The sequence below is a fragment of the Anguilla rostrata genome, chromosome 6 (assembly GCF_018555375.3).
Source record: "Anguilla rostrata isolate EN2019 chromosome 6, ASM1855537v3, whole genome shotgun sequence".
Classification (NCBI taxonomy): domain Eukaryota; kingdom Metazoa; phylum Chordata; class Actinopteri; order Anguilliformes; family Anguillidae; genus Anguilla; species Anguilla rostrata.
This window is the reverse complement of record NC_057938.1, coordinates 20,273,679-20,287,483: the sequence shown is the minus strand read 5'-3', so window position 1 is coordinate 20,287,483 and position 13,805 is coordinate 20,273,679.

Genomic DNA, 13,805 nt, shown 5'->3' with positions numbered 1-13,805 from the left:
ACACACAAACACGCACACACAAACACATTGAGCTTGCATGTCTTTCAGGCAGTGTATTATTCTTTTTTCTGGTAAAGCATATGGATGCAAACTTTCGAAGGGCCATTTTTACCAATATTGTCCAAATGATAGATTGACTTTGACATCCTCCTGTACTGTAAATACAGTAAATGCATAACCTCTGAATGACCCCTTGAGGATGACAGTATATTTACACTGGCTGTTTTGGGGACAGCACAAGAGCCAAAATGAAAGCTTTCTTTTGTTCAAATAAGGAAATTGTCATTGAAAATAAAAGCAGACTTGAAACCTACTATGCTGGCTAAAGGCCTCATTCCTTAACCGATAGGTCTTCGCTGTGGTTGTGTTATCAGTTATTGTGACTGGGATTGCCTTTTTATAATATATGACTCAGCAGGTGGTCATTTCCTTTCCGTGTCACAACACATTGTTTGGTTTTGCCATTTTAGCCACATCCCGCAGTATCACCAGGAGAAAATAATGCTTCCCAAAAACAAAAATACAGAAAATAATTTTTGCATCTACAATGTAGAAATACTTTTGTAGTACAGTATGGGTTTAAATATTATTTTTCTGATATTTCCCAGTTACTGTTCTTGGTGGCCTGTTTCCAAAGTGAATGGCCGTGGGGGGTCTCTACTCACCTCATTTAAAGCACATTGAAATGTTACTAAATCTGTATGCTACTGTCATTTATTTTCATTTAGAATTTCTACTTCTGTGGGCATAACATCCTCAGTACATGAGTGATTGTGTTTCCTTTTCTACTACACACAAGTAAAAATTATTTGAACATTAAAAAGTCCACACAGTTATTTCTATGTGGGTATGACCATAAGTTGTCTTAAAAACCTCTGGACTGATAAGGAATTAAAGGCATTTTAAACTTGATTGTTTAAAATTCATTTAATTCCAAATCATTCCAGGAAGTCTTGCAGTCTTGGAAGTCTTTTGAGCTTATGGATGATGTGTACATTACAGCTGTTATAAGAAGTGGCTTTTTTGAGGCACGAGGACTATTATATTTACTGTAAGTTTCAGTGAGAGAAAGCATAACCCTCTCCTGTATTGGGTAAAATCTCTAAACAAAGTATCAGCCTAACTGTTAATCACGGGTAAAAAATATCTGAAAAGAATGCTTCCTTAATGCAAGCTTCCCTTTACTAAAATGCTGAAATATTTGACAGCATCAGTGTTTTATCCATTTTAGTGGGGGCCACATCATACATCTGAACAGCTCATGTAGTAACAGAGCAGTGTAGTGTGTGTGTGTGTGTCTGACTGTCTTTGTGTAGGCGTGTTTTCATGTGCTCACACGTCAGTCGTTTTCTGTTTATGCCACACAACATGTATACCTTCGGGTGTAAGTGTACAGAACTGCATGTTTGTGCATGCATATACTATATATGAACGCACGCTCATCCGCATGTGTGCATGTGTTCATCCGTCTATGTGTGTGACTGACAGGTACAGTAGGACTCAGGGGTGACAGGACCAGACTTGGCAGGAAGCAGTTTGCGTGTGTGCGTGTGTGTGTGTGTGTGTGTGTGTGTGTGTGTGTACCTCTCACCTGGGCTATGATGGATCCCTGCCGCACGCAACATTTTCCAAACGCCCCGTCCGTGCTTGTCTGAGGCAGATCTTAAGATTCCAGGCCTGGCGTGGGGTGAGGAAGGGCAGCATGCGGAGGCTGCAGCTGCTGTGTTTGCTTTGATTTTCTCTTTTATTAATAGGATTAGGTTCCCTGGCTCTGAGCCACCAGCTCGACATGCTGAATTTACCTGAATTCCATTTTAAAAAGTCTTCTCCTTAGTTACACCCTCCATCGACTTTATCAGAATCTTTAAATTATTGCTTGTCTTTGGAAATAGTAATAATAAAATATATATTTTTAAACTGAATAGAAAATTAATATGCATACAAAAATTTAGTTTACTTTCAAGTTCTGAAAACAAACCCCAGGGACTATTTTTAATTGTATACTCCAAGCTCACACCAAGCAAGGGGTCCTCACAATTTTGGATTTATAAATGTAATCTGTGGCAAAACCCATTGCCTTCTTTCTGTTTTTACAAGGGGACAGTAGCAAATGCCAAGTCATTTCCCACTGGTGGCTGTTCCGGTGAATTGGAGTGGGTACTGTTGGGTCACTTGCAGCCAGCATAGAAGGGGCCGAAGGTTTAAACCTCTAAACCCAACACACCTTCAAACTCTGTTAGGAATCGATGAATTTCTGTGACACTGTTACAGAAATATATCAATGTTGTAGCATATAGAGTCCCTCAGCTTGACTTTGACTTGCTAGGAAATTGTTATAATCTTTATGAAGTAATTTCTATGTTTGTGGTGATACAAATGAAACCATTAGCATACAAAAGGTATGCTGATGGTACAGTACTCAATGTTTTTTTTCAAGACAACACACCCCATGTTCTAATGGGGTGTCTTGTGGTGTAGCCTGTAGAGCACTGTCCACATCCTCATTACGAGCCGCGATGTCGACGATTCGAGTCCGACCACGCTACCTTTGTCGCATGTCTCTCCCTCTCTCTTCCCTGTTTTTCCTGTCTCTCTACACTATCCCATCCTATAAAGGAGAAAAGCCCATAACAAAAAATAAAGACTGTTCTCATATAAGAACTGGGGTAACAGGTGAAGCTGAAAAGCTTTTTTTCCTGTAGAAATGACATCATAGTAGCTCTGTTGATGGCTCTCCCATGCATAAGCCCTGCCCACCCATCTACCTTTCAATTATGCTATCATCACAATTCCTTACAGTTGACAGGCAGATACAAATGCCAATTACCCCGTGGCTTAATCTGAACTTAAGATGAGTGGCCCTGCTCAACCTTTACTCTTCTCTGTCTGGTGGGTGGGAGGAGTGGGTGTGCAGAGTGGTTGGTAGGTAGTGGTATGTGTGACAACCTGCTGTCTGATACAGTGCTTACCCACAATAGCTGTGTCTGACAACTACACTGAGAAGATCAGAACTTTAACTGCTGAGTAAGCTTTTTTTGCTTCACAGAATAAATGTGATGATTAGTTATTTGAAGATGAAAATTACAGAGCCATTTTAGTCAAGGTTCGCTATATTGTGCGGTTCATCCTGTGTTGAGATGATTTATTTGGTGTAATAGCTCCTTGGATTTTTATTTATTTATTTATTTATTTACTCATTATTATTATTATCATTGGTTACATTCAATGGCAATACCTTGAAGACTGAAATTTGTACTGTGTGATCAAAAAACAGTAAAAAAACTAGGGACTAGCAGTATCAATTAAGATACTATATAACCTTTTTATTTTGTGTTTTTTCTTTGTTGTGGGAGATTATATTTGCTTTTTTTAGCACAGAACTGACAAATCTTTTTTTGTTATGGAAATAATTTGTGTAGACGCACTTGGCTGTGTGGCAGTGGATGACAGCTTCCATCATTTTCAGATACTAAGAGTTTCCATGTTAATATCTGGCAATCCCATGCTTGGTGAGGGCCCAGGAAAACATATGGAATCAAGGAATAAATATGTCTTTGTTTTATGTAAAACATTTCCAAGTTAAATATTATCCATTAAAAATGGGGTTTGGGGGTGGGTATGTGTAATATTTTGGACCTTCCATTCCAAAAATCCATGAAGCCTTAAATAAAAGTCGGTCTATAGGAAGATTTTCACGGTCCAGCATTAAATGAGATGGGTGGCTGAAGATGAAAAAGGAGGAAACTTTGAAATCCCTCCAGTCAAATGGATGACAACCTTTTAACTTCCCCAACTTGGCTTTTGGATCCAAAGTTTGTCCTGAAAATATGGTCCTCCTAATCCTTAGAGATCTTCACATCCCCTTAGATTTAGTAGGAAGAAATGGCATAGAAAGGAGTGGGCAAGGCTGACTTTATTTAATATTTACTTTTCTCTGTCACAAAACGACCATGGAATAAATACTACACTATGTAGTGTCCAATTTTATCCCAAAAGGATCGATGTGGGTGCAGGATTTGTTTTAGCCCACCACTAACACACCTGGTTATATATTTATCACAGTCTTGAGTGAAGAGCATGATTAGTTAATTAGTTGAATCAGATGTTGTAGGTCTGAACTAAAACAAAAACCTGCACCTACATCAGTCCTTTTCGGATAAGAACACCCCTGAAAAAAATAATTTGTATAAGTCTGTTTGTATGTGCACCTGTACTCCCATTTCCTTTTAAATACTTTGTACTTATCTATAAAAATGTTTTTAAGAGCCAAGTTTACCTTGCCCTGAACCCTGGATGTACAATTTCCAAAAGCTTTGTCATGAACTAAAAGAAAAAACTGAATGACAAAACTCACAAACATCCTTGGTATTGAGGTTGTCAAACAAAACAGCAAATAAGATCCAAGTTGGGTATAAACTTGGTTCGGGGCAAAAACAATTAACTTGTACGTGTATTTAAAATCCTTAGTTAAGTCATAAGTAGCAATGACTAAACAGTAAAACTATGCTTTGTTGGGAGTATGTAGACTTATATTTTATAGATATAGATATGAAAATGATATCATTGTATTTTAATTCAGCCATGCTCTCGCAACCCATCTCAATGCCACTCGTGACCTACCAGTACGAACCATCCCACAGTTTATGAAATATGAGAGATCAGGGAAGTCAGGAAGCATTTGAGAAGCTGCACTGAGGCATCCTTGTCCTCAGAGGGTTAACTCAGGGGTTAAGTACAGCTGGCAGTTACAAACAGTTCTACTCTGGAGAATTACCAAAAAAGCTTAAGGTGGGCCACACCCTAGATAAACCTCCAGTTCTCCGGCTTTCGACAAACATTCTCCCTCCCACAAGCTGCAGCTTGTCCAGGTAACATGTTCGCAGGCTGGTTTTCTCCTCAGGTTTTGCCATGGTTGGTTGGTCTTCGCCAAATTAGCAAATTAGATGAATTGTTTTGACATGATAGATACATTTATAGCACTCCCTTGAGATACCGTGAGATCAACCTGAAGTCTGTTTGAGGTTGTCTTTCAATGTTAAATAAATAAATAAATCATAGGACAGACAGAGAGATAGTTTCCTTTTCATTTGTCTGTTTTTCCTTGATGTTGTTTTTTTTGGGGGGTCTGAATACTTACATAATGTGATTTTGCAAAGTATGAGAATGGTCATATGTTGTCATAAATGTTGAACTGAGTACTCATATTTTACTCATGAGACTTGGTGATGATATTTCAACTGTCTGCCTGTTTTTAAAAATGTAATTTTTTTTGATAATAACTTGAAATATTGTTGAATATATCATAAGCCAGAGAAGGGGAAAGCCACATGCTACCTTTGAATGAGTGTTATACATTTTTGTCATATTTTCAATGAGGTCTAACCTAATTCTACTATTCAACTGTTGAATGACATGTATGGGGGTATTATTGTCTCAAAAATAAATAAATAACTGATCCACAAATAAATGTAGCTAATCCACAAAAAATGCAGCTGATCCACAAATAAATGTATGGTAGCTCATACACAAAATAAATGTAGCTGATCCAAAAATACATGCAGCTGGTTCGCATTTCTGCATCGCCTGTCGTTCGCATTTATTTGTGGATTTTTTAGACAATCCTTGTGGGACATTTTGCAAAAAAAAAAGAAAAACCAAAAATCACCCCCCCCACCCCCACCCGGCGAGTGTAGTCCAGGCAATCAGATTTTAAAACTAATGACCAATCACAGAACCTATACACTTCAGGATTGTGCTGTGTAGCTCCAAGACCACCACTTGGTTGGAGGATTGCTGTAATGGCTATCCAATGTGCATAGATTCTGGAATGCACTGGGATTAAGATTCTTGTCCTAGTCAGCAGTTGCAATCAGATGTTTGACGGCCCCAGTCAACAGTGTTGATGCCGGGTGCTCCCTCCCCGTTACGGCAACGTTGGCTCTCCATCAAAGACTCAAACCTCATAATGTAGCCTGCAACATGTTGTACCAAAACGAAATTAAAAGAAATAAAAACAGGTACACGGTTTTATTATTTTAGTAATGCAATTAAGACAAGCTTCTCCTATCTAGTTAGTACCTAATAACATACCAGATTTGCTTTTGCCACTTGCATTCTGCCACCTACGGATGACTGAGCCTGGCAAAACGAGCGCCCTGGGTACTTTTTGCACATGCAGTGTGCCAAGGTCCAGGTTTCTGGCAGTCTCTCCACAATTCTCTCCATGCCATCCCACTGGCTCCTGATGTTTTTTTGCCTAATGAGGCCTCGCCTTTGATTTGTCATTGTGTCGATCTTGTATTTTTCTTTCCTGATTCATCCTGCGATGGAAGCCACCACAGTCTTTGTTTCTCTGCCAATGGATTCTTTCTTTCCTTGTCGTGGTGCATATGGAGTTGTCACATGCCAGAGAAAATGTCAGGGGACATCACTGCTGAGCGAAGACAATTGCGAGGTCTTGGTAGATGTGGGTTTCTGGGTTTCAATGGAGTTCTTCAGAATCAGGGGGAGTTTTCTAATGTATATTGAAAAAACTTAAACCAGGTGAATCCATCTTGGTGAGTAAAATATGTATATTCTGTTATTATTCACTGCACCTTGTTCATGTCCATCATATTACTTTAAAAATTAACTCAGAACGGACCCCACTGCTGTGTGCAAGCCAAATGTGTTTCTATATAAGCAGAAGAATGATTGGTGCTGTATATCATAATGGCTATATCACGATGGCTTGGATTAAATAAGGATAGAGAACAGCATTTAATCCAGAAAGAGAATAGTGTACAGTAGGTTAATTCTGCAAGTCGAAATTGAGTTATTTTTACTTTCAATTTTGGTGATTAATTTTCCATTTGTTTTCACATCCTATTAAAACATTTAGATAGATTTGTTTTAGGTACATTTAATATGTCTCTTGCCCTATAGACACCATTATGATGCTAATGACATCACAATGGTAATTTTTTAGAGGAAAAAAACATAAAACTTGACAATGAAGCAAGTATGTAAAATACTATCAGATCTGATAGGAATAATGGAAAATACTACAAAAATAAGACCCAGGTTGAAAAAAGGCTGAATTATCCTTCAAGTGACACATTATTGAAATAAGTGCTACTGTGAGGCTTTTTCCCAAAAACATAATTCGGCTGCCAATACAATCAACCCATCAAACTGTGTGGAGAAAAAAAGACCACTTGATTTTGACGCATCAAAGTTTAAGACAAATGCTGGCGGGATCCAGGCCAAACTCGTCCATGCCAGATGAACCTGTCCTCCAGGTGAGTTTAATTACCTTTACTACGGCGGGTAGGGAGTGTGCATGTTTTTGAGCAGGCACTCACATCCTCTGTCTAAATGCCATTCGGAAGCATTCAGACTCCAAAAACCACTTCAGTTGAATGGAAACAATGGGGCTGAAACAACAAGAAGAATGCATGTTCACCAAAAGCACAGAAGGTAATGCTGACAAAACCGTAGAGTAGGTCCGCCCTCATTCGTGGAAAGCGTGACCTCACCAGACACGCTAAAATCACAGCCACCTGTAGGATTCACTTTAGTAGCAGTGAAAGGCGGGAATTAACAATCTGACATCACGTTGCTTTTATGCAGGATAACCAGTCATGTCAAAAGTTCACTTGGGGGAAAAAAACGAAGCAAAAACATTAAAAGGAAGAGCAAAGATGATTCCGCTGATGATTAATAAGAGGCAAACAATCGCCGCTTAGCTCTAAACTTGATGTGGTTTGTTTTGCTGATTGTTTTGCTAACTCAGAGGGCATAGCCTGACTGGGCTCACCCAGGTCACCCAGAGGTGAATATTACAAAGGGGAAGCATATAGCTTCTTTCTGTTGCCGTTTTGTGTTTGGTAACACAATAGATGTGGAAAAGCAGAACTCTCAGCACTATAGACGATACAGCCCGCAACTCTTTTTTTTTTTCTATTTCATCAATCTGCCTTAATAGCGTAAACAAAACCAGACTAAAAGTCACATAAGTGGCTTGCTTTTTAAAAATCTGTGGTTAATTTCATCACTGAAGAACGCTAGGTCAGGTGGCTTTATAAATGTCACAAATGAGTTTATCATTTTAACCTGCAAGTACTGTATGATTGTAAGTATTACATAATCATTTTATGGCTCTGGCTTTGTACACATGAACATGGAGGTAGACCTGATTATTAATAGCCTGACTTAAAATGTCATAGAAATATATAGGAATGTACTAGTCAGATAAATAATCAATAATCATAATAATTTCTATCTACCACAAACATTTATTGGATGTCAGTTTCCCATGATACTTTGCTGTTTCCCCACTTATCTCTCATTCCTCTTTTGCTCAAAGGGATGGCTCTTAATATTATATCAAAGGATAATGTTTTTTGAAAAAATGCCTCCTCCAGTGAACAATAGTACATATTTTTTCCATCAGCATAAGTAAAAACTAGGACACCTGAAAACTTTCTGAGGCACTTTCACAGACCCAAACATTACACGTGGAGGGAGCCTGGTAAACAATGTCACGCTCAGTTGTTCAACACCAGGCACTCCTGAACCACTCAGGTGGTAGCAAATGTAAGATGCTGAGAAAGAACCAGTTCTTTTTCTGGTAGCACAATTGCTAGGATACCATAGAGACACGATGGTTAACATTCAAAGCAGGAAAGATTGGTGGGCATTACATACCCTAGGTAATTGTGGTGTTACAATGTAGCCATGCAAGGTTGGACTTCCAACTGCATGTTAAGTTTAAAGCCTAATCAGCCAATACCATTCACAGTGCCTTGGGGATAAAACTTGGAAGAGTGTATGGCATGTACAGCTTTCTGTTATCCATATGCCATAGTCTATTGATCATATGTTACAGAGCCTAAAATTGCCTGCTTGTAACTTAAAATATGCCAATTTTAACCAATTTTGATTATTTCATTTTGAAATTCCTACTTGTATTCTGTTCCATTGCTGTCCTCTGTCATTTTGGACATTTGGTCTTCCAGAATGACTTCTGTCAGCCACTGTTTCTTTTCAGTTGGAAGGCTACACTTCACTGAGTTCTCCTGTAATTGAGAATCATTATTTTCTGTGAATTTCATCCTTCAATTATGTGGGTACAGGGATGTGAAGTGTTCTTATCTCAAACAACAAAAAAATTCTGCAGTCTTTGCTTGTTGGGGGCCATCATTGGGGTCATTGAGTACCATAAGTTATGGTAAAATTTTGATATATTTCAGTTTTTTGCCTCTATTTTTATCCCTATTGCAGTATAAACACAGCTGTATATACATTTTATTTTTTAGGAGGAATTATTCAAGTTAAATGCATTAAAATGACATTTTTCTTTGCAACCTCTGGTGCAGTTATCTGAAACTTCCTGCCCCGTTTTAGTGCATTCTTCATAATGATAATGATAATATTGATGATGATGATGATGATGAAGTAAAGATAAATGCAATATAAGAAAAAAAAGCCACCACCATCGAGGAGGCCAGTTTGTGAGTGATAGGTCAAAAAGGCATGGGTTCTGGCATGACGAGTGGCACAGTCCGTAGAGCAGCCAACTCTCAATCCATATTCTAGTACTGCTTCACAGTTGGTGGTTCGATCACCTGCCATGGCACCGTTTCAGCTGTGAGGACTTCTCTATCTGTTCATCTGCCTCTCCTAGCTATCCCACAGGCTATGACAAAGACCGAAGAGGAGGCAGCTTTTACTGTCTACGGTACTCGCCTCTGGAACAGCCTGCCAAAGGACCTGATGCCATTTTCTATTGAACTAGATAAATGTTTGGCTATGTGTTCAGTTACACAAGCTTGGTAAAGCCTGTCAAAGTCAACAGGTACAGCTGTTGGTTGTCCTCTTGGTCCTGATGGCTTAGGCTGCTTTCTCTAGTTGGATTTTAGTGCAAGGAATGTCTATAACACATACTGAAGCTTTAATGGATTGATTGGGATGTTTAATTAGCCTTCTTCACTGGTATACCTGGCTGCAAGTGAATTTGTTGGCATACAGGCATTCTTCCTTAGATGACATCACCTGACATTTTCCATAGATACACCCTATCACATTCTCAGATCATGACTCAGACTGGCTAGTACTATTCCTCGTTGTTCATTGTGTATATTCATGGTGCAGTCTGCAGTATTCATCTGGTAAAGTTTATTATCCAGTTAAGTTCTCACAGTGACAAGGATAGTATCCCTTTGTAATGCTGGTCCTAAATAAAGGTGATATGACCCTTCAACAAAATATTTCCATTGCCTTCTCTTAGGATCAGATGGAAAAAAGTAAAGCAAACAGTAAGCAAAGAAGAATAGAAAATTAAAAAGTGAACACTTTATAAAATATTTAGATGTTCAGGACAACTGTGAACATGTACCATTAGACCCTGCAAATTAAAAACTGGCATTAGATATAATACTTTAATGAAAACATGAAAGTGTTACTGTAGTTATCATCTACTCAACACTACATGTCTTTCAATCTGACAGTAGTCTACTAATCCACAAGTTAAAATAGATGTAAAAACCAAGTCTGCAATGAATACAACGAGGAAGACCACACTGTTGCTGTGGTCTCAGATCTGGGTAGTCTGATGGATTAGTGCTGTTATACTCCTATTTCTCCCACCCACCTGACAGGTTAAACTCCACCTCTTAGGTAAGACCTCTTTCTGTGTGACTGACAGGCAAATACTCCCACCCAGCCAACACACCTGGGCCCCTACACCCTGCAGCACCCCTGCCCTCCCCCCACCCACCCAACAAACACTGAATAAACACCTCATGGTATTCAGGGGGACTACACCTCTGCTAATGCTATTAAATCAATCATCAGCTGGGTTAGGTGACCTGCCTAAATTGAAATAGCTAAAAAAACATCACTTCTTTAAAACCTTAAGTCCTTTGTCCAGTCAAATTTTTTATTCAGTCTCTGCTTATACCAAATGCATTCCATTAGTACATTAGCATATATAACAGGAGCTTTAAATTCTTCTCACAAAGTTATTATCAAGTGCAAATTGTATTGTGATTAGATGAAACATAACTCTTAACCTAACTCAATTCTTCTCCAGGCTCCATTTTATATTTGCATGCCAGAAATGACATGGAAATGTGCACGCATAGTGTCCATATCATATGCACTTTATTGGTATTAGTCTACACCAGGCATAAAATGTGTGTTTATGTAAGGTAACTAAGCAAAGGCTGTTTGACTCAATGTCATAAAAAGGACCTTACATTTTGATATTACTAAAGTCTTTTAGCTGGAGAGGTTGATTGCATTAAGCAGATGCTTAGAGCCATGAATGACAAAGCTGGAAGTATTGACTTTGCTCAGAAGCAGTGCAAGTCCTTGTAGGTGCATTAGCCTCTGGCTTAAACTCCACAGATTAGTTTAGGGATCGTAAGGGTGAATGAGAGTGGCATCTCGCTGGGTGGTCCCCAGTGGCGTGGGGGTGCCTTTGCACGCTCGGGTGCTACCCCCACCTCCGCCACCCAGGAAGCCCATGCCAGTGCGTCAGCAGGAAGCGTCCTCCACCTCCGTCAACCCCGTCACCCCCGTCACTCCACCCCTGCTTCTATCACACTCCACCTGCCGTAAAACCTAAATATGTTGTCTTTGCGTGCCATTTTGAGTACCGCTGCAACTTCACCGGTATATATGCAATTATTTGTACTAAAATATTGCTGTGCTAAAATATATACATTTTATTATTTTATTTGCATTTAAATTTAACTTTTCAATGTTATGTTGCAGTACAGACAAGCAACATAAGTTTGCAAGCAACTTCCATTGATACGGAAATATTCCTTATCTAGTTGCTATATTAAAACAACACAATAAATTATACTGTACCATACATTACATTGTATTATATATTTAGCTTATCATTAATATATCCATTATTTTAAGTGGATAACATATAATATGTAAGCTGTATAAATCTCCCCAGCTAAAGGCATCTGCACAGCAAATAAACAATTGAATAATGTAATGTATCAGATCGATGGTCATCTCTCGTGTTGTTTTTAGCTTAGCTGCAATTATAATGTTAGCTTGTGTTAGAGTTATAAAGTTGCTAAACAGTACACAGTGACAGCTAGTGCCCTGAGCGTGGCTATTTCTCTGTATTTGGTCCCTTGTTCTCGTCTGATATAAATGGGACTTTAATTTTTTTTTTTTTTTTTTTTTCGAAGCAAGGACTGGAAAGGCGTGATCCTTTGGTGAGCAGCGAGCTGCACGGACGTAAGTAGGGCGCATGGAGGAAATTGGACGCCCTGAGATTTTTAAGTGGCCGAGCAGCTCCAGGAAAGCGATTTCCCCCGCTGTCCCTGGCTCAAATTGCACAAGTCTCAGGCAAGCCTGCGTGGCCACTCAGCGACGGGAGACTTTTTTTTTTTCAAAACCCGGGACCTTGGACAAATCAACGTACTCGTACACAGAATGTCCTCGTGTTGCTAAGCTTCGCCACAAAGCCCTGAAAACCATTGAAGATAGCGGGCCTTAGGAAGCGACTTGAAAAAGAAGCATTAAATGAACTTGGCAAAATACTTTCTTCTCCTGTAAGACACAGATGCTACTGCATCCCGAGCACTGTTTTTATGAACTTCTTTTTTTCTACATTTCCGTGAAGACAAGCCTTGGCAGAGTCATAAAGTAGCGTAAGAAAGCACTACAGTCCTCACTGCCGGTGGCATTAATAGGTAATCGCTTTGTTGTTTGTATCTGATTTATGTATCCCTATCTAATGGCCAGCAAACAGCACCTGCTGCTCCTATAACACAGGCCCCTCGAACACAGAGACAGCTGGGAGACTTCAGCGGAGGCAGACGTGCTTTCTCTGTTCAGAGAACCTGTTTCTGTTTCTCTATTCTGAGAACCAATCAACAGTTTACACAGAAATCAAGGTTTTTAATTATGGCATGGGTTGAAAAGCTATGAAAGATGAATTTGGATGCGTTGAGGTCTTTTATATAGTAATGTGCTCGTTGAATCCCCTGAATTGATAAGGTGAAAAACTGTCGCCGTGGCGTTTCATCGAAGAGGGTGGGAGCTCAAAACATACGGCGCCCCTCCCCCTGATCTGTCAAAATGACCCATGTGACAGCTTTCCGTGCCAGTTGCCCATTTATGCCACGCAGGGCCGCACTCAGTCACCCGTTTATCTCGCCCCGATCCCTGGAACCGGGCAGATGGCGCCGCCACCACTGCCAGCACCACCCTGAACTGGAATACTCAATGAGTCAGCTGTATGCACATGACATTAGCATACAGTTGACCTGTTTGGAAGCGCTCGGGATCGCCTTGCCATGGCGCCGGCCCCTTTCGCAGGGGAGAGGTGTTGCTGTGAGTCCCCCACACCCAACAAAGGTCCCCGTAAATGTATATTCTGTCAAAGCTGCATTGACTAAATATGCCCTCTTTTCAAACATGCCAGTTGGCCTCTGAACACTGAATTGCTGGATGCAGTTTGTTTCTTTCTCACCATGTAGTGTTGCTTTTTAGGGGCTGAAAGGGCTGAAAAAAACACTGTCATTTCCAAAAGACCATTTTCCATTATGTAACGTTGTTTTGGGGCAGAGCGGGTATTTAACTTTTAAGGTGTATCAGAAGAGCAACATTTGGCCTAAGAACATGCAGATGATGTCGATTGTCTGTGTATGAGAGACTGCATGGATGGTACCCCAATACCTGGCCAGATATATTTGAACAGCTGGGTCTCAAAACCAGTCAGGAAGGCTATCCTCTCAGCTCCATGGCAATGTAATTTAAAGGTACCTTGATAACTGTGTTAGGAGAGA